The sequence below is a fragment of the Cucurbita moschata genome, unplaced genomic scaffold (assembly GCF_002738365.1).
Source record: "Cucurbita moschata cultivar Rifu unplaced genomic scaffold, Cmos_1.0 Cmo_Scf00047, whole genome shotgun sequence".
Lineage (NCBI taxonomy): Eukaryota > Viridiplantae > Streptophyta > Magnoliopsida > Cucurbitales > Cucurbitaceae > Cucurbita > Cucurbita moschata.
In genome coordinates this window covers 37,524-57,043 of record NW_019268563.1, presented here as the reverse complement: position 1 = coordinate 57,043, position 19,520 = coordinate 37,524, and the positions used below count along the sequence as shown (strand labels likewise).

At 39.2% G+C, this 19,520-nt stretch overlaps 4 non-coding genes across 4 annotated transcripts; 1 reads left to right on the top strand and 3 right to left on the bottom strand.

Moving 5' to 3' along the window:
- Positions 1–88: 88 nt before the first annotated feature.
- On the bottom strand, positions 89–162 carry TRNAN-AUU. The gene has a single exon. It is a non-coding gene; the product is annotated as a tRNA-Asn (tRNA).
- A 1,872-nt stretch (positions 163–2,034) lies between these two features.
- TRNAL-CAA lies at positions 2,035–2,118 on the top strand. Its single transcript has one exon. It is a non-coding gene; the product is annotated as a tRNA-Leu (tRNA).
- Positions 2,119–15,557: 13,439 nt separating this feature from the next.
- On the bottom strand, positions 15,558–15,631 carry TRNAN-GUU. Its single transcript has one exon. It is a non-coding gene; the product is annotated as a tRNA-Asn (tRNA).
- A 1,328-nt stretch (positions 15,632–16,959) lies between these two features.
- Positions 16,960–17,033, bottom strand: TRNAN-GUU. Its single transcript has one exon. It is a non-coding gene; the product is annotated as a tRNA-Asn (tRNA).
- Positions 17,034–19,520: the final 2,487 nt, after the last annotated feature.

Sequence of the window (19,520 nt, the reverse complement as noted above, 5' to 3'; positions counted from 1 at the left end):
TCTTATATCAATTCAAGGGTTATGATTCAATAGAATATGTAAGACAATAATATTATCAAGACACTCATAAAGAACAAATGATCACCAACACTAGAAGGAGGGTTTGAACCTCCGACCTTGTGGTTAATAGCCACACACTCTAACCAACTGAGCTATTCCAGCCAATAATTTAAAATTCTCCGAGTCCAGCACTAGTAGATGTTGTTTGCTTTGGCACGTTACGTATCGTCGTCAGCCTCACAGTTCTAAAACGCATCTACTATGGAGAGGTTTCCCAGCGTTCTTGTTGGCAGTCTACTAGGGAGAGGTTTCCACACACTTGTAAGAAATGTTTCATCTTCTCTTGAACCGATCTGGAATCTCACAATCCACCCTCTTGGGGGCCCAGCGTCTTCGCTGGCACATCGCCTGGTGACTAGCTCTGATATCATATCTCAAGCCCACCATTAGCAGATATTGTCCACTTTGGTGCATTACGTATCACCACCAGTCTCACGGTTTTAAAATGCGTCTACTAGGAAGATTTTTCCACACCCTTAAAAGAAATGCTTCCTCACCCTCTCCAATCGCTAGCAGATATCTTCCATTTTGGCCAGTTATGGATCGTCGTCAGACTCATAGTTTTAAAACACGTTTATTAGTGAGAGGTTTCCACGCCCTTATAAGGAATGGTTCATTCCCCTCTCCAATCAATGTGGGATCTATTAGTAAGTAGTTAGGATGGTTGAGTGGTCTAAGGCACCTGACTTAAGTTTTGGTCCACGTGAGAGGGTGTGGGTTCAAATCCCACTTTTGATACAATACAAATTATTGTGTATTAGTCTAATGGCTAGGGAAGAAATGAATGACTTTCACCGTTAACCATGGTTGGGTTGGGTTGGGTTATATCATTAAATGAAATGTGCACTTCTTAGATCTTCTTTTTACCTTTAATTTAGTTACAATAAATGGTGAGACTTTTACGTTAACCATGGTTGGGTTGGGTTATATCATTAAATGAAATGTGAACTTCTTAAATCTTCTTTTTACCTTTAATTTATTTACAATAAATGGTGATGTTTAGAGATATAAATAATAAGCGAAAGAGAGTGAAGAAAAAAGCTAAACTATGATCATCTTTTTAGATTAATGATCGTAAAATTTACTTTATTCAATAACAATCTTTACTGAATAAACATCAATAATAACTTTATTGAAAATAGAATATGTTTTTGTTTACAAACTATGAGTTTTATGACATAAAACCAAACATTTTTATTGTTCTTTCTCATCGTTTTCCTCCTATAACTCTTTATTGGACTCTCTGCTTCTCTTTCACGAAGTCTCGTGGCTTGTAGATGCCTAAAACGACACATCTATGAGCTTCTTAAAACCTAAAAATTGAATCTGGATTCTGACGACACACGACGTTATTCAAGCGTATAAAGCTTACCTCTCGTGTATGTGGGATCATCCACACCCTCTAACCAACTGAGCTATTCCAGCCAATTATTTAAAGTTTTTTGAGCCCACCATTAGTAGATGTTGTCTGCTTTGGCTCCTTACGTATAGCCGTCAGCCTCATGGTTTTAAAACACATCACTATGGAAAGGTTTTCCAGCGTCCTCGCTGGCAGTCTACTAGGGAGACGTTTCCACACCCTTATAAGAAATGTTTCATCTTCTCTTTAATCGATTTGGAATCTCACAATCCACCACCTTGGGGCCCAGAGTCTTCACTAGCACACCACCTGGTGACTAGCTCTGATACATATCTCAAGCCCACCGTTAGTAGATATTTTCCACTTTTGTGCATTACATATCACCACCAGCCTCACGATTTTAAAATGCGTCTACTAAGAAGATTTTTCCACACCCTTAAAAGAAATGCTTCCTCACCCTCTCCAATCGCTAGTAGATATATTCCATTTTGGCCTGTTATGGATCGTCGTCAGCCTCACAGTCTTAAAACGCGTCTATTAGTGAGAGGTTTTCACACCATTATAAGGAATGGTTCATTCTCCTCTTCAACCAATGTGGGACTTATTAAGAAGTAGTCAGGATGGCCGAGTGGTCTAAGGCGCTAGACTCAAGTTCTAGTCCTCATGAGAGGGCGTGGGTTCAAATCCCACTTCTGACACAATTCAAATTATAGGGTGAAGAAAAAAAGCTAAACTAAGTTCATCATTTTAGCATACATCGTCATCATCAACACACCATAATTATTGTAAAACATGCATCAAACATCATCATACATCATTATTAATAACACTTGAAGTTGCTCCAAACGTGCAAACAACCCATAAGGTGGCGTGTGCGACATATGTGTTACAAAAAGATGCAGAGGTGTGGTGGTCGGATAATAAACACATGGCGTGTGCGACATATGTGTTACAAAAAGATGCAGAGGTGTGGTGGTCGGATAATAAACACATGGCGTGTGCGACATATGTGTTACAAAAAGATGCAGAGGTGTGGTGGTCGGAAATAAACACAGCATCAACCCGGGCGGAGGAATTACAACGTGGGGAACCTTTAAGGGAAGCCTTTCTGAAATATTAGTATCCAAAGAAACCCGTATTAACCCGGGTGGGGGAATTACAACGTGGGAAACCTTTAAGGGAAGCCTTTCTGAAATATTATTATCCAAAGAAACCCGTATAAAGAAACAGCAAGAGGTGGATCTCCAAAGAAACCCGTATAAAGAAACAGCAAGAGGTGGATCTCCAAAGAAACCCGTATAAAGAAACAACAAGAGTTTAACCACTTAACCCAAGGTGGATCTCCAAAGAAACCCGTATAAAGAAACAACAAGAGTTTAACCACTTAACCCAAGGTGGATCTCCAAAGAAACCCGTATAAAGAAACAACAAGAGTTTAACCACTTAACCCAAGGTGGATCTCCAAAGAAACCCGTATAAAGAAACAACAAGAGTTTAACCACTTAACCCAAGGAAGAGTTTAACCACTTAACCCAAGGTGGATCTCCAAAGAAACCCGTATAAAGAAACAACAAGAAACCCGTATAAAAAAACAACAAGAGTTTAACCACTTAACCCAAGGTGGATCTCCAAAGAAACCCGTATAAAGAAACAACAAGAGTTTAACCACTTAACCCAAGGTGGATCTCCAAAGAAACCCAAACCCGTATAAAGAAACAACAAGAGTCACTTAACCCAAGGTGGATCTCCAAAGAAACCCGTATAAAGAAACAACAAGAGTTTAACCACTTAACCCAAGGTGGATCAGTATGATCAGGACTTCATGAGATTGAGAAGGTCGTATAAAGAAACAACAAGAGTTTAACCACTTAACCCAAGGTGGATCAGTATGATCAGGACTTCATGAGATTGAGAAGGTTTGCACCGTCATTAGTTGACACAACAAGAGTTTAACCACTGAACCCAAGGTGGATCAGTATGATCAGGCTTCATTAGATTGAGAAGGTTTGCATCGTCATTAGCTGACATTGAAGAGAAACAGACAGAAAAGCTATGAAGACTCGCCGCATGTTAGAGGCCTTTAACCCAAAAACCTATGAAGAGGCCCGAAGGACGGCCAAGGCCCTAGAGGAACCCCCCCAGAGGAAAAGAAAACGGAGCCAACGGTTGTCACAGGGAGGAAACGCCCTGTCGAGGTCGAAACCACAGAATTCCAACCACCGCTCCAGAGACCTCGATATCAGAGTAGGCCACCTGCTCCACCCCTAATAGCCCGATACCTAGCAATGGAGAAGCCTCTGTGCCGTAACTATGGAAAACAACATGTTGGGAGATGTTTGGCGGGGCTCAGGTATGTGTTATATCAGTGGTCATGCAAGTCATGTGGTCAGAACTTGCCTTACAAGGAGCTCGGAAAATCCAAGGGAACCCCTTAGAGGACCGGTCATCTGAGAGCCCACGATACAAACCTGCCCACAGACCAGGGCATATGCAACGACCAGGGCATATACTAGGACACTTTGTGTTGATATTTTTTTATTCTGGTTATACCCATTCCTTTGTTGCTTTACCATTTGTTAAACAAGCAGGGTTCGTAGTAGAACCCTTAATGCATGTATTGTCGGTCGGTACCCAGCAGGGGTAGACTTAGTTACGAAAAATAGAGTAAAGGACGGACAAGTGGTAATAGCTGGACAAACCATCCACGTAGACTTAAAGGTAGTAGACATGACGGACTTTGACGTCATACTAGGGATGGACTTGCTAGCCGAAAACTTTGCTAGCATAGACTGCCATAAGAAAGAGATGATATTCACACCTCCCAACGGACTTACCTTTAAGTTTAAAGGAACCTCCACAGGTACCACCCCAAAAATAATATCGATGATGAAAGCGAGACGCCTGGTACAACAAGTGGGGTAGGCGTTTCTAGCCTGTGCAGTAAACACAAAAGGAAAGGAAAAACTCATAGATACAGTGTCCATAGTAAACAAATTTATGGATGTCTTCCTAGAGGACCTCTCAGGGATCCCTCCATCGCGGGAGGTAGACTTTGGAATATAACTGGAACCAGGAACGGGACCCATCTCTAAGGCCCCGTACCGCATGACACCAGCAGAATTAAAAGAACTTAAATCACAACTGCAAGACCTATTAGATAAAGGCTTCATTCGACCTAGCGTGTCCCCTTGGTCTCACCAATGCCTCAGCAGTATTTATGGAATTAACGAACCGAGTATTTAAAGAGTGCTTAGACTCGTTTGTGATCGTGTTCATAGAAGAAATCTTGATATACTAAAAAACGAACCTAGAACACCAAGAGCACCTTCGCAAAGCCTTAACTATTATAAGGGAGAACAAGTTGTATGCCAAATTCTCCAAGTGCAAATTTTGGCTACGACAAGTTTCATTTCTAGGGCACGTAGTGTCTAAAGATGGAATTTTTGTGGACTCCAATAAGATAGAAGCTGTCACGAAGTGGAAACGCCCAACAACGATCACCAAGATACGAAGTTTCTTGGGATTGGCGGGTTACTATCGAAGGTTTGTCCAGGACTTCGCTAGAATAGCCACGCCTCTCACCCAATTGACAAAAAAAGGTGTACCTTTCGTTTGGGATGATACTTGTAAGGCCAGCTTTCAAGAGCTAAAACAAAGACTAGTATCCACCCTAGTGCTCACAGTTCCAGAGAGTTCTGTGGGATACGTGATTTACAGTGATGCATCCAAAAAGGGGTTAGGTTGTGTACTGATGCAACATTGAAAGGTTGTTGCGTATGCATCACGCCAACTAAAGGATTACGAGAAAAACTATCCTACACATGATTTGGAGCTGGCAGCGGTGGTGTTCGCGTTAAAAATTTGGTGACACTACCTGTATGACAAAAAGACTCCAAAAGGTAATAGGTACCCGCCTCGACTTTAGCACCACCTTCCACCCACAAACAGATGGCCAAACGGAACGATTAAACCAAATCCTGGAAGACATGCTTCGGGCATGCGTTATGGATTTAATAGGGAGTTGGGACACTAAACTACACTTAATGGAATTCTCTTACAACAACAGCTTCCAAGCAACCATCGGGATGGCACCCTTTGAAGTGTTGTATGGAAAACAATGTAGATCCCCATTGTGCTGGGATGAAGGAGAACGGGAACTTGTAGAACCTGAACTGGTCCGCATCACCAATGAGGTGAGACAGAAAATTAGAGTAAGAATGCGTAACGCACAAAGTAGGCAAAAGAGCTATGCCGACGTTAGGCATAGGAATTTAGAGTTCGAAGAGGGGGACCCAGTGTTCCTAAAAGTAGCTCCTATGAAAGGCATTCTAAGATTCGGACAAAAGGGGGAAGCTAAGCCCCCGATTTATTGGACCATTCGAAATTTTAGAAAGAGTAGGTTCGGTAGCTTACAAACTAGCTTTACTACCTTCGCTTTCAAGCGTACACGATGTATTTCATATGTCCATGTTAAGAAAATATATTACAGACCCTACGCACGTAATAGACTACAAACCGATTAAAATCCTAGCCCGAGAAGTGAAAGCCTTACGTTAAGAAAATATATTACAGACCCTACGCACGTAATAGACTACAAACCGATTAAAATCCTAGCCCGAGAAGTGAAAGCCTTACGTTAGAAATATAGATTTCGTTAAGGTATTGTGGCGTAACCACCAAATCGAGGAAGCTACATGGGAACGAGTAGAGGAAATAAAGAAAAAATATCCCGAGTTGATCCACGAGTTCGAGACTTTCGAGGACGAAAGTTCTTTTTAGGAGTAGGTAATGTAATAGCCAACAAAAAAATAATAGTAATAACAATAATAATAATAAATAAATAAATAAAAAGGATTACTTACAAATAAAAATAAAATTTAACCATCTCTCTCCCCTAACCTCTAGTCACAGCCCCATCCTCTTTCCTCAACCCGGTTGGATGATGGAAATCCCACATCGGCTAATTTAGGGAATGATCATGGGTTTATAAGTGAGGAGGGATGGCACACTTTGAAGTGTTGTATGGAAAACAATGTAGATCCCCATTGTGCTGGGATGAAGGAGAACGGGAACTTGTAGAACCCGAACTGGTCCGCATCACCAATGAGGTGAGACAGAAAATTAGAGTAAGAATGCGTAACGCACAAAGTAGGCAAAAGAGCTATGCCGACGTTAGATATAGGAATTTAGAGTTCGAAGAGGGGGACCCAAATGCGTAACGCACAAAGTAGGCAAAAGAGCTATGCCGACGTTAGATATAGGAATTTAGAGTTCGAAGATGCGTAACGCACAAAGTAGGCAAAAGAGCTATGCCGACGTTAGATATAGGAATTTAGAGTTCGAAGAGGGGGACCCAGTGTTCCTAAAAGTAGCTCCTATGAAAGGCATTCTAAGGGGACCCAGTGTTCCTAAAAGTAGCTCCTATGAAAGGCATTCTAAGGGGACCCAGTGTTCCTAAAAGTAGCTCCTAGAGGCATTCTAAGATTCGGACAAAAGGGGGAAGCTAAGCCCCCGATTTATTGGACCATTCGAAATTTTAGAAAGAGTAGGTTCGGTAGCTTACAAACTAGCTTTACTACCTTCGCTTTCAAGGTACACGATGTATTTCATATGTCCATGTTAAGAAAATATATTACAGACCCTACGCACGTAATAGACTACAAACCTCTCGAAATCTAGGAAAATGTAAGTTATCAGGAGAAACCGATTAAAATCCTAGCCCGAGAATGAAAGCAAGGTATTGTGGCGTAACCACCAAATCGAGGAAGCTACATGGGAACGAGGAGAGGAAATAAAGAAAAAATATCCCGAGTTGATCCACGAGTTCGAGACTCCCGAGTTGATCCACGAGTTAGAGACTTTCGAGGACGAAAATTCTTTTTAGGAGTAGGTAATGTAATAGCCAACAAAAAAATAATAGTAATAACAATAATAATAATAATAATAATAATAATAATAAATAAATAAATAAAAAGGATTACTTACAAATAAAAATAAAATTTAACCATCTCTCTCCCCTAACCTCTAGTCACAGCCCCATCCTCTTTCCTCAACCCGGTTGGATGATGGAAATCCCACATCGGCTAATTTAGGGAATGATCATGGGTTTATAAGTGAGGAATACTAACTCCATTGGTATGAGGCCTTTTGGGGAAGCCCAAAGCAAAGCCATGAGAGCTTAAGCTCAAAGTGGACAATATCATACCATTGTGGAGAGTCGTGTTCGTCTAACATGGTATCAGAGCCATGCCCTAAACTTAGTCGTGCCAATAGATTGGTAAATCCTCAAATCCTCAAATATCAAACAAAGAACTCTTAAAGAAAAGGAGCCAAGCTCGTCTAACATGGTATCAGAGCCATGCCCTAAACTTAGTCGTGCCAATAGATTGGTAAATCCTCAAATCCTCAAATATCGAACAAAGAACTCTTAAAGAAAAGGAGCCAAGCTCGTCTAACATGGTATCAGAGCCATGCCCTAAACTTAGTCGTGCCAATAGATTGGTAAATCCTCAAATCCTCAAATATCGAACAAAGAACTCTTAAAGAAAAGGAGCCAAGCCCCTCCTCGAAGGCATCATAAAAAATGACTAAGACTCCAAAGGGGAGGTGGATGATGGAACAAAGAACTCTTAAAGAAAAGGAGCCAAGCCCCTCCTCGAAGGCATCATAAAAAATGACTAAGACTCCAAAGGGGAGGTGGATGATGGAATTCCCACGTCGGCTAATTTAGGGAATGATCATGGGTTGACAATATCATACCATTGTGGAGAGTGTGTTCAGTTCAATCCAAAAATAAATAGAAAAAAATGTGTAAAAAGTAAAAAAGGGGGATATAGGCCCTAAACTTAGTCGTGCCAATAGATTGGTAAATCCTCAAATCCTGAAATATCGAACAAAGAACTCTTAAAGAAAAGGAGCCAGGGGAGGTGGATGATGGAATTCCCACGTCGGCTAATTTAGGGAATGATCATGGGTTGATCATGGGTTGACAATATCATACCATTGTGGGGAGTCGGCTAATTTAGGGAATGATCATGGGTTGACAATATCATACCATTGTGGGGAGTCGGCTAATTTAGGGAATGATCATGGGTTGACAATATCATACCATTGTGGGGAGTGTGTTCAGTTCAATCCAAAAATAAATAGAAAAAAATGTGTAAAAAGTAAAAAAGGGGATATAGCCCTAAACTTAGTCGTGCCAATAGATTGGTAAATCTTCAAATCCTCAAATATCGAACAACGAACTCTTAAAGAAAAGGAGCCAAGCCCCTCCTCGAAGGCAGTAAAAAATGACTGACTAAGACTCCAAAGGGGAGGTGGATTATGGTAAAAAATGACTAAGACTCCAAAGGGGAGGTGGATTATGGTAAAAAATGTGGGTTGACAATATCATACCATTGTGGAGAGTGTGTTCAGTTCAATCCAAAAATAAATAGAAAAAAATGTGTAAAAAGTAAAAGAGGGGATATAGGAGAGAGGGGTAATTTAGGGAATGATCATGGGTTGACAACTAAACTTAGTCATGCAAATAGATTTGTAAATCCTCAAATATCGAACAAAGAACTCTTAAAGAAAAGGGATGATCATGGGTTGACAATATCATACCATTGTGGAGAGTGTGTTCAGGGGATGATGGAAGTAATTTAGGGAATGATCATGGGTTGACAATATCATACCATTGTGGAGAGTGTGTTTAGTTCAATCCAAAAATAAATAGAAAAAAATGTGTAAAAAGTAAAAGAGGGGATATAGGAGAGAGGGGAGGTGGATGATGGAAGTCCCACAAAATGTGTAAAAAGTAAAAGAGGGGATATAGGAGAGAGGGGAGGTGGATGATGGAAGTCCCACGTCATCGTACCATTGTGGAGAGTGTGTTCAGTTCAATCCAAAAATAAATAGAAAAAAATGTGTAAAAAGTAAAAGAGGGGATATAGGAGAGAGGGGAGGTGGATGATGGAAGTCCACGTCGGCTAATTTAGGGAATGATCATGGGTTGACAACTAAACTTAGTCATGCAAATAGATTTGTAAATCCTCAAATATCGAACAAAGAACTCTTAAAGAAAAGGGGATGATGGAAGTCTCTGCTAATTTAGGGAATGATCATGGGTTGACAATATCATACCATTGTGGAGAGTGTGTTCAGGGGATGATGGAAGTCTCGGCTAATTTAGGGAATGATCATGGGTTGACAATATCATACCATTGTGGAGAGTGTGTTTAGTTCAATCCAAAAATAAATAGAAAAAAATGTGTAAAAAGTAAAAAAGGGGGATATAGGAGAGATTGAAAAAAATGTGTAAAAAGTAAAAAAGGGGGTTGTGGAGAGTGTGTTCAGTTCAATCCAAAAATAAATAGAAAAAAATGCGTAAAAAGTAAAAAAGGGATATAGGAGAGATTGAAAAAATGTGTAAAAAGTAAAAAAGGGATATAGGAGAGATTGAAAAAATGTGTAAAAAGTAAAAAAGGGGATATAGGAGAGATTGAAAAAATGTGTAAAAAGTAAAAAAGGGGGATATAGGAGAGATTTTGGTCTCTTATTAAGGTAAGATTTCCTCTTTTATTTATAGTTATGGTTATAAGAAATCAATTAAAATGTGTAAAAAGTAAAAAAAGGGATATAGGAGAGATTTTGGTCTCTTATTAAGGTAAGATTTCCTCTTTTATTTATAGTTATGGTTATAAGAAATCAATTAATCAAATCTTTTTCATATTTGACTAGTAATAATCCTTTCTTTTTTTGTTTATAGTAATAATCCTTTCCTTTTTTATTTATAGTTATGGTTATAAGAAATCAATTTAGAATCAAATCTTTTTCATATTTGACTAGTAATAATCAATTCCTTTTTTGTTTATAGTAATAATCATTTCCTTTTTTGTTTATAGTTATGGTTATAAGAAATCAATTTAGAATCAAATCTTCTTTCATATTTTACTAGTAATAATAAGATACCATATTCACAATATCATAGGAGGGTAGTGTTCGTCTAACAAACTCCATTAGGGTAAAATTTCCTTTTTTATTTATAGTTATGGTTATAAGAAATCAATTTAAAATCAAATCTTTTTCATATTTGACTAGTAATAATGATTTTGGTCTCTTATTAATTTCCTTTTTTATTTATAGTTATGGTTATAAGAAATCAATCTAGAATCAAATCTTTTTCATATTTGACTAGTAATAATCATTTCCTTTTTTGTTTATAGTTATGGTTATAAGAAATCAATTTATAATCAAATCTTCTTTCATATTTTACTAGTAATAATCAGATACCATATTCACAATATCATACCATTATTGAGAGTCGTGTTCGTCTAATAAACCCCACCATATCAGTTTAATCCAAAAAAAAATAAAAAAAAATGTCAGATGTGGTAAAAAGTAAAATGGTGTTTCAAAGGATATGATGGGGATATAGGAGAGATTTTGGTCTGTTATTGTAAAATTCTATCTCAAATTTCCTTTTTTGTTGATAGTTATGGCTATAAGAAATCAATTTAGAATCAAATCTTCTTTCATATTTTACTAGTAATAATCAGATATCATATTCAATTCATTAGATTTTTTTTGTTAGCATTGAAAATTATAGGAAATAAGGTTAGAATCAATAAAATTTTAGTGAGATACCATATTCAATTCATTAGATTTTTTTTTTTGTTAGCATTGGAAATTATAAGAAATAAGGTTAGAATCAATAAAATTTTAGTGGGCAGTTAGACAAACAATCAATTAAAATTGGCCAACAATATTGTTTTACGGAATGAAAATAAATATAAAATTAGAGAATTAGAGGAATATCTAAATTATAGAATTGAAAATGTTTACAAAACTGAAAATCATTTACTAGAGGAAAATAATTACAAAGAGGGAGAAGGGAAGATTTGTTTAACATAATTTAAAAATAAAACAGTAAATGTCAGAGGGCATGAAACTCGTTAAATTAACCCTAAATATCAGAATTTTAACCCTGTAAATTAGAGAAATAATTTTATAGAGTTCAAACTTGAAACTGATGTCATGAGCTCACATAGGTTGACTTGGATTTCAAAGGACGGAATCGAACTTTCATTAAGGATATATACGTGACAACGACTTAAGCTAACCAGGTAAGTGGCTCACCCGTCGTAGGTTACGTGTTATTTGCTGTATGTTGGCACGTGCCCGTGGATTTGCACGTGTCATTAAATTGTATGCTAGTTTAATGTGCTTAAGTATGAAATCATGTGAATGTGAATGTATGCTATGTATGCTGCTTAGTTTGATGTGATATGTTATGCATGTGACGATATGTGGTCCTTGAATGATTATGGCATGTTTGTATGGAATATGTGAATGTGAACAACATGAATTGTATGACATAAAACATAGTAAACTGTCTGGAATCATAACCCTGATAGAAATGTGTATGAAATGTGAATTGAAAATGAGAATGACATGAAGCATGGAACGTGACAGGGGAGTTATGGTCATTAAAGATAAATGTAGAAATAGGGGGACCTCATGCATTATGTGTGTTCATGCATCTGGGGGGATACCCCCATCCCATCACGAGGGTACGGACGCGTACATCCAATGGCAGGACAACGATCGTTATGCATTGCATAGCGCTACCGTGACGGTTCTAGTTTTAACGGGTCCCGGCATAAGGGGCTCCCAGAGTATGCCCACCGGATAAGGACAATGGCCCAGCGGTGTGCGAACTAGCTAGTGAGCCCATACTCGCACGTATGGGCTGTGTGTAGAGTATATGGTACACGTCCACGATTACCCGTTAGGATTGCACCGTAAGGAAAACGAAACGAATTGAAACGATAGGTCCCACAATTTCATTGCATGTGATTGTCGCATAACCCCGATAGGGGGTCACTTACTGAGTATTCTAGAAATACTCAAGCCTCGTGCTACTTTACTTTTGCAGATAAGGGCAAGGCACCAATGTGACAACGACGGTGGCATCGAACACCTCGGATTGTGGCACATGCACAGGGTAGTTGTTTGTTTTTCCATTTCGTAATCTAGGCTGAATTCGGTTTACATCATTAGTATAGGTTAGTATAGGTTGAAATATAATTGCATAATAAACCATAGAGTAGAATAAAACATTCATTTTGGTTTCGTTACTTTTCCTTTATTTCAATAATGTTCTTCTCTTTTTTTTTCCTTGTAATCATTTTCTCTTTCACGAGGTAAGAAAAGGAAGTAGTAAGTCGCATTTATGACTAGGGCTCATTTATTGTATATTCCGCATTTCAAAGTATAGTAACGACCTCATATTAAATAGGTAAAATATTAGGGTCGTTACATAAATTGGATCGAGGCGCGAGTCAAGTGTCGATTGCTGGATCGTGGCGTGGGTGTTGGACTGCTGTAGGTGGGTCTTAGGTAATTGGGCTTCGCCATGGACTATCAGGTTTCGGGCTGCAGGCGTTGCGGGTTGGATAGGCAGACGTGGGATCGCAGGTGCTGGGCTGCCAAGCTAGGCTGGAGACGTTGGGTTGGGTTGGCAATTATAATTGGGTCTTGAGCTTGTGTTGGGCCGAACCAATGGATTGGCAGTGAGTTGTGGGTTTGATTTTGACCTAGATCCAGATTTGTATCTGGATTCGACGGATTCGTCTTCTTTGCCCGACTCAGCGCGATTTTCTGTTTTTCATCTCTCTCATCTTTGCAGCTATTTCTGACGTTCTTTCTCATCGTTTTCCTCCTCTAACTCTTTGTTGGACTCTCTGCTTCTCTTCCACGAAGTCTCGTGGCTTGTAGATGCCTAAAACGACACATCTATGAGCTTCTTAAAACCTAAAAGTTGAATCTGAATTTCGACGACACACGACGTTATTCAAGCGTATAAAGCTTACCTCTCGTGTATGTGGGATCATCGGTGGCCTTTTACGTGTCGTGAACCAAACGTTTCAACGTCGAGTCTGGTGATTGTAGGTGTGAGTTCGTGGTTTTGGATTGTTAGGTTATGGAGTCTGCTGCTTATTTATAGCTTAGTGAACCATTATAAAAGCTATATATGCTAAATGACATATAAAGTAAATTGTATATATATGCTAAATGACATCGAGTAAATTGTATATAAATAGATAAGAGCTATACCATGACCATGAAGTAGTGGAAGCTAAAGAAACGACAAGTCTTAGGATTGATCTGGTTGACGTTATCAGGAACATGGCGCTTATTATTTGATTAAATTGAGCAAGAATCTTATTAGTCCAAACCTAAAGTAAGTTAACACTCGTGAAACTGATGGTGTTAATATAACACATGCGGAAGCAATTTGGATCTTAGGCACTTTTAGAACATCAATTATAGTAAATAACTAGCATGTTAAAACTTAATTAGTTTAGATACTAAACTTTTGTAGTTCAAACTCCTTTTTCCTCGCGAACCGGTTTCGAACCACCACTAGTGTCTTCTCCACTATCCTCCGGCCTTAGAACGGGATTGTGGAATCCGGTGAGTGACTAAACTTGGGAAGGATTTTGTATATGTGAAGAGAGTGTTTGTGAGAGGTTTTTCTCAAGGTTTTCCACCAAGAAGAAGAAGACCTTCCATGTACCATGATCACTCTATTTAAAGAGTCATGTTTGCATGTTCATGCAAATTTGAGATCACCCAATTTTGACACTTAAAATTCAACTCAAATGTTTGGGATTATGTGGCAAGCATGCAAGTTTGGTTGAACCAAATTTTGACACCTCAAAACTCCACTAAGGATTTTTCCATGAAGTCAACATTTTGACTTTCTTCATTTTAATTCAACAATTAATTTGATAATGTATTTCAAATTAAAGTAACATTAAATGATTAATTAAACTATTTAATTAATATTTAATATTAATTCAAATGCCAATCACAATCAATTCCGAAACATAATTGATTAAGATATTTAAATCTTATTTAAATATCTCAGATTCTCTCTTTTTGTTTAATTCGTAAATANTGTTATGGATCGTCGTCAGCCTCACAGTTTTAAAACGCGTCAATTAGTGAGAGGTTTCCACACCATTATAAGGAATGGTTCATTCACCTCTCCAACCAATGTGAGATTTGTTAAAAAGTAGTCATGATGGCCAAGTGGTCTAAGGTGCTAGACTTTTATCATAAAATGATATGAACTTTTTTATTTAGATCTTTTACCTTTNTATCGTATATATGTAACGCATATTCCCTAATTTGAATCCGAACACTTCGAACTCACTCGTCACACTGTTCTATGGTTTAGTCTGATATGAGCTAGCAGAGGAACCTAATGGACCTATAGATCATGGGCACCAACAATCAAAGATTAACCGGCTAAACTCATTAACCTTGTTAGCCAACATTCCTTAACTACTAAGACACTCCACTATAGCCTAGTAGTTGCACTCCCCTCACTATAGATATATTTCTGTCCATTTGATATAACCATGATTAGTAAGTCGATCCTTCACAGGTTGTTCGTAACTAGAGTTGGGTCAATTTACCGTTTTACCCCTGAAGTTACTTCTTGTTCCTTATGTCTCACTGATCCTCTAATGAACAATTGATTTGTGGTCCAACCAGTAAACCGAATCCCTCTCAGGCCAAGGAGAGGGTGAGGCCCCTGGAGTCAGTGCTTATGGGAACTACCTCTCTTCTATTCCTGAAAGTGGGTAGGAGTGAATTCCATTCTCAGGCCAAGGAGAGGGTGAGGCCCCTGGAGTCAGTGCTTATGGGAACTACCTCTCTTCTATTCCTGAAAGTGGGTAGGAGTGAATTCCATCTTGCACCCCATGTCCCCAGCCATTCACCCAATCTTACCCCTGAAATCACCCCATGTCCCCAGCCATTCACCCAATCTTACCCCTGAAATGGGAGGTCTATTGAGTCGGCGAACTAGAGCCACTCTCACCCATGCAAATCTAAGAATAATTCTGAATAAACAGGAGTTCATGGTTAGCTCAAGATACGCCCCCAGTCACATGTCTCCACATGTACAATTTAGTGATCACATTTTTATATCATATACAAAAGTGGGCCGCATCCATAGTGTCCCCAGAATAAGGTACTCAGCCTTATCCTTATACTATAGATCATTTTGATTATTAGTCCAAACCTAAAATAAGTTAACACTCGTGGATTGATCTGGTTGACGTTATCAGGAACATGTCGCTAGAAGGAGGGTTTGAACCTCCGACCTTGTGGTTAACAGCCACACGCTCTAACCAACTGAGCTATTCCAGCCAATTATATAAAATTTTCTAAGCCCACCATGAGTAGATGTTGTTTGCTTTGGCTCGTTACGTATATCCGTCAGTATCATGGTTTTAAAATGCATCTACTATGGAGAGGTTTTCCAGCATCCTCGCTGGCAGTTTACTAGGGAGAGGTTTCCACGCCCTTATAAGAAATGTTTTATCTTCTCTCCAACCGATCTGGAATCTCACAATTCACCCCATTGGGGGCTCAACGTCTTCACTGGCATACTGCCTGGTGACTAGCTCTGATACCATATCTCAAGTCCACCGTTAGCAGATATTGTCCACTTTGGTGCATTACGTATCACCACCAGCCTCATGGTTTTAAAATGCGTCTACTAGGAAGATTTTTCCACACCCTTAAAAGAATTGCTTCCTTACCCTCTCCAATCGCTAGTAGATATATTCCATTTTAGCCTGTTATGGATCGTCGTCAGCCTCACAGTTTTAAAACGCGTCAATTAGTGAGAGGTTTCCACACCATTATAAGGAATGGTTCATTCACCTCTCCAACCAATGTGAGATTTGTTAAAAAGTAGTCATGATGGCCAAGTGGTCTAAGGTGCTAGACTTTTATCATAAAATGATATGAACTTTTTTATTTAGATCTTTTACCTTTTTGAATTTAAAGCTATATATGGTAGATAGTTATACATATTACATGGTTATATGTGGTAAAACTATATATAGTAAACTGAACTATATATATATATCCCCTTGGGACAGCTTTGAAAATGTACTTTTTCTGTGTTCTCTGCTACTGGAAATACCTGAATTTATAATGCAAATTCTTTAGCGAGAGTTCTCCTTGCATTTTCTTATCGAGTGTGTGCATTGTTGGCATTTTCTTATCAAGTGTGTGCGTTGTTGTGCAATTCTACCAACTGGTAATTTATAATACAAATTCTTTAGCGAGAGTTCTCCTTGCATTTTCTCATCGAGTGTGTGCATTGTTGTGCGATTCTACCCACTGGTATCAGAGGTAGGTGAAATTCACCACAATCTGTGAAGATGGAAAATTCAAAGATTGGAATTGAGAAGTTCAATGGATCCGATTTCAGTTTATGGAAGATAGAGATTGAAGAATATCTTTACTAGAAAGATCTTCACGAACCCCTATTAGGAGTAAAGCATAAGTTCAAATATTGGAATTGATAAGTTCGATGGATCCGATTTCAGTTTATGACAAACCCCTGGGGGTAAAGTCGGATACCAAGACCATGAAGGTATTGGGCTCAAATGCGATTTCAACTAGTCGTATCTACCTAAAAAGCTATCTTATCTTCATAAGAAACATTTGGTTACAATTGCCATCGCTAAAAAGAGGGTTTGAACCTCCGACCTTATGGTTAACAGCCACACGCTCAAACCAACTGAGCTATTCCAACAAAATATTTATAATTGTCTGAGCCCACCAATAGTAGATGTTTTATGCTTTGGCTCGTTATGTATCGCAGTCAGCCTCACAGTTTTAAAACGAATCTAGTATGGAGAGGTTTTCTAGTGTCCTCACTGGCAGTCTATTAGGGAGAGATTTTCACACCCTTATAAGAAATGTTTTATCTTCTCTCGAACCGATCTGATCTCACAATTCACCCTCTTGGGGGCCCAGTGTCTTCGCTGGCACATCGCCTGGTGACTAGCTCAAATACCATTTGTAACAGCTCAAGCCCACCGCTAGTAGATATTGTCCACTTTGCGCATTACGTATCACCATCAGCCTCACGGTTTTAAAATGCATCTACTAGGAATATTTTTCCACACCCTTAAAAGAAATGCTTCCTTACTCTCTCCAACCGCTAGCAGATATCTTCCATTTTGGCCTGTTATGAATCACCGTCAGTCTCACAGTTTTAAAACGCATCTATTAGGAAAAGGTTTCCACTGTTATAAGGAATGGTTCATTTCCCTCTCCAACCAATATGGGATCTGTTAATTGGTAGTCAGGATGGTCGAGTGTTCTAAGGCACCACACACAAGTTTTGGTCCTTGTGAGAGGGCGTGGGTTCAAATCCCACTTCTAACACAATTCAAATTGTTGTGTTTTTTATTTAGATCTTTTACCTTTTCGAATTTAATTACAATAATCTGCATTACGTATCACCACTAGCCTCACGGTTTTAAAATGCGTCTATTAGGAAGTTTTTCCACACCCTTAAAAGAAATGCTTCCTCACCCTCTCCAATCGCTAGGAGATATCTTCCATTTTGGCCTGTTATGGATCGTCGTCAAACTTATAGTTTTAAAACACGTCTATTAGTGAGAGGTTTCCGCACCCTTATAAGGAATGGTTCATTCCCCTCTCCAATCAATGTGGGATCTATTAATAAGTAGTTAGGATGGTCGATTGGTCCTCTTGAGATGGTGTGGGTTCAAATCCCACTTTTGACACAATACAAATTATTGTGTATTAGTCTAATGGCTAGGGAAAATGAATGACTTTTACCACTAACCATGGTTGGGTTGGGTTATATCATTAAATGAAATGTGAACTTCTTAGATCTTCTTTTTACCTTTTCGAATTTAGTTACAATAAATGGTGATGTTTAGAGATATAAATAATAAGCCAAAGAGAGTGAAGAAAAAAGCTAAACTATGATCATCTTTTTAGCATACATCGTCATCATAAACACATCATAATTATCGTAAAACATCATCATACATCATATGTCCTACATCATATTAATAAAGCAATAAAGGACACGTGTCAGTGCACGTCATACATCAAACAATTGTCTCGCCTATCCTATAGTAAGGCTACTTACTTGGTTGGCCTTAGCCGGCTTTCTCATATGCTCTACATCATATTAATAAAGTAATAAAGGATACGTACCAGTGCAACTAGGCACGTGTCGTCATACATCAAACAATTGCCTAGCCTATCTTATGGTAAAATATCTTTATTTAACATCAAGCCGAGGGGTTCTTTTTGTTGCAAGTTAATGTGTGACGCAATAAGGCGCTGACGCGTGTGCAATCTGGGTGTTGGGATGTTGCATGTAGGTCTTAAGTAATTGGTCTTCGCCATGGACTGTCAGGTTTTGGGTTGCAGGCGTTGCGGGTTGGATGGGCAAACGTGGGATCGCATGTGCTGGGCTGCTAAGCTTGGCTCCAGACGTTGGGTTGGCTTGGCTTTTATAATTGGGTTGTGAGCGTGTGTTGGACCGAACCAATGGATTGGCAGTGGGTTGTGGGTTTGAGTTTAACCCAGATCCGGATTCGGATCTAGATCCGATGGATTCGCCTTCTTCGCCCAACTCAACGCAATTTTCTGGTTTTCATCTCTCTCCTCTCTGCATCTATTTCTTAATGGTGTTAATATAACACATTCGGAAGCAATTTGGATATTAGGCGCAACCAAGTTGAGCTATGAAGCCAAGGGGTTCTTTGTGCTGTAAGTTGACGTGTGGCGCAATAAGTCGCTGACGCGTGTGCAGGCTGAAGTGGGTCAAGGCGCGTGTCAAGGTACGATTGCTGGGTCGCGACGTGGGTGCTGGGTATTGCTGGTGGGTCTTAGGTAATTGGGCTTCACCACGGACTGTCAGGTTTTGGGCTGCAGGCGTTGCGGGTTGGATGGGCAAACGTGGGTGCTGGGCCGCTGAGCTAGGTTGTAGACGTTGGGTTGGGTTGGCTATTATAATTGGGTTGTGAGCGAGTGTTAGACCGAACCAATGGATTGGCTGTGGGTTGTGGGTTAGAGTCTGACCCAGATCCGACAGAATCGTTTTCTTTGCCCGACTCAGCGCGATTTTCTAGTTTTCATCTCTCTCCTCTCTACGGCTATTTCTTGATGGTGTTAATATAATATAACACATGCGGAAGCAATTTGGATCTTACGTACTCTAAATATGTCAATTATAATAAATTAGCTAGCA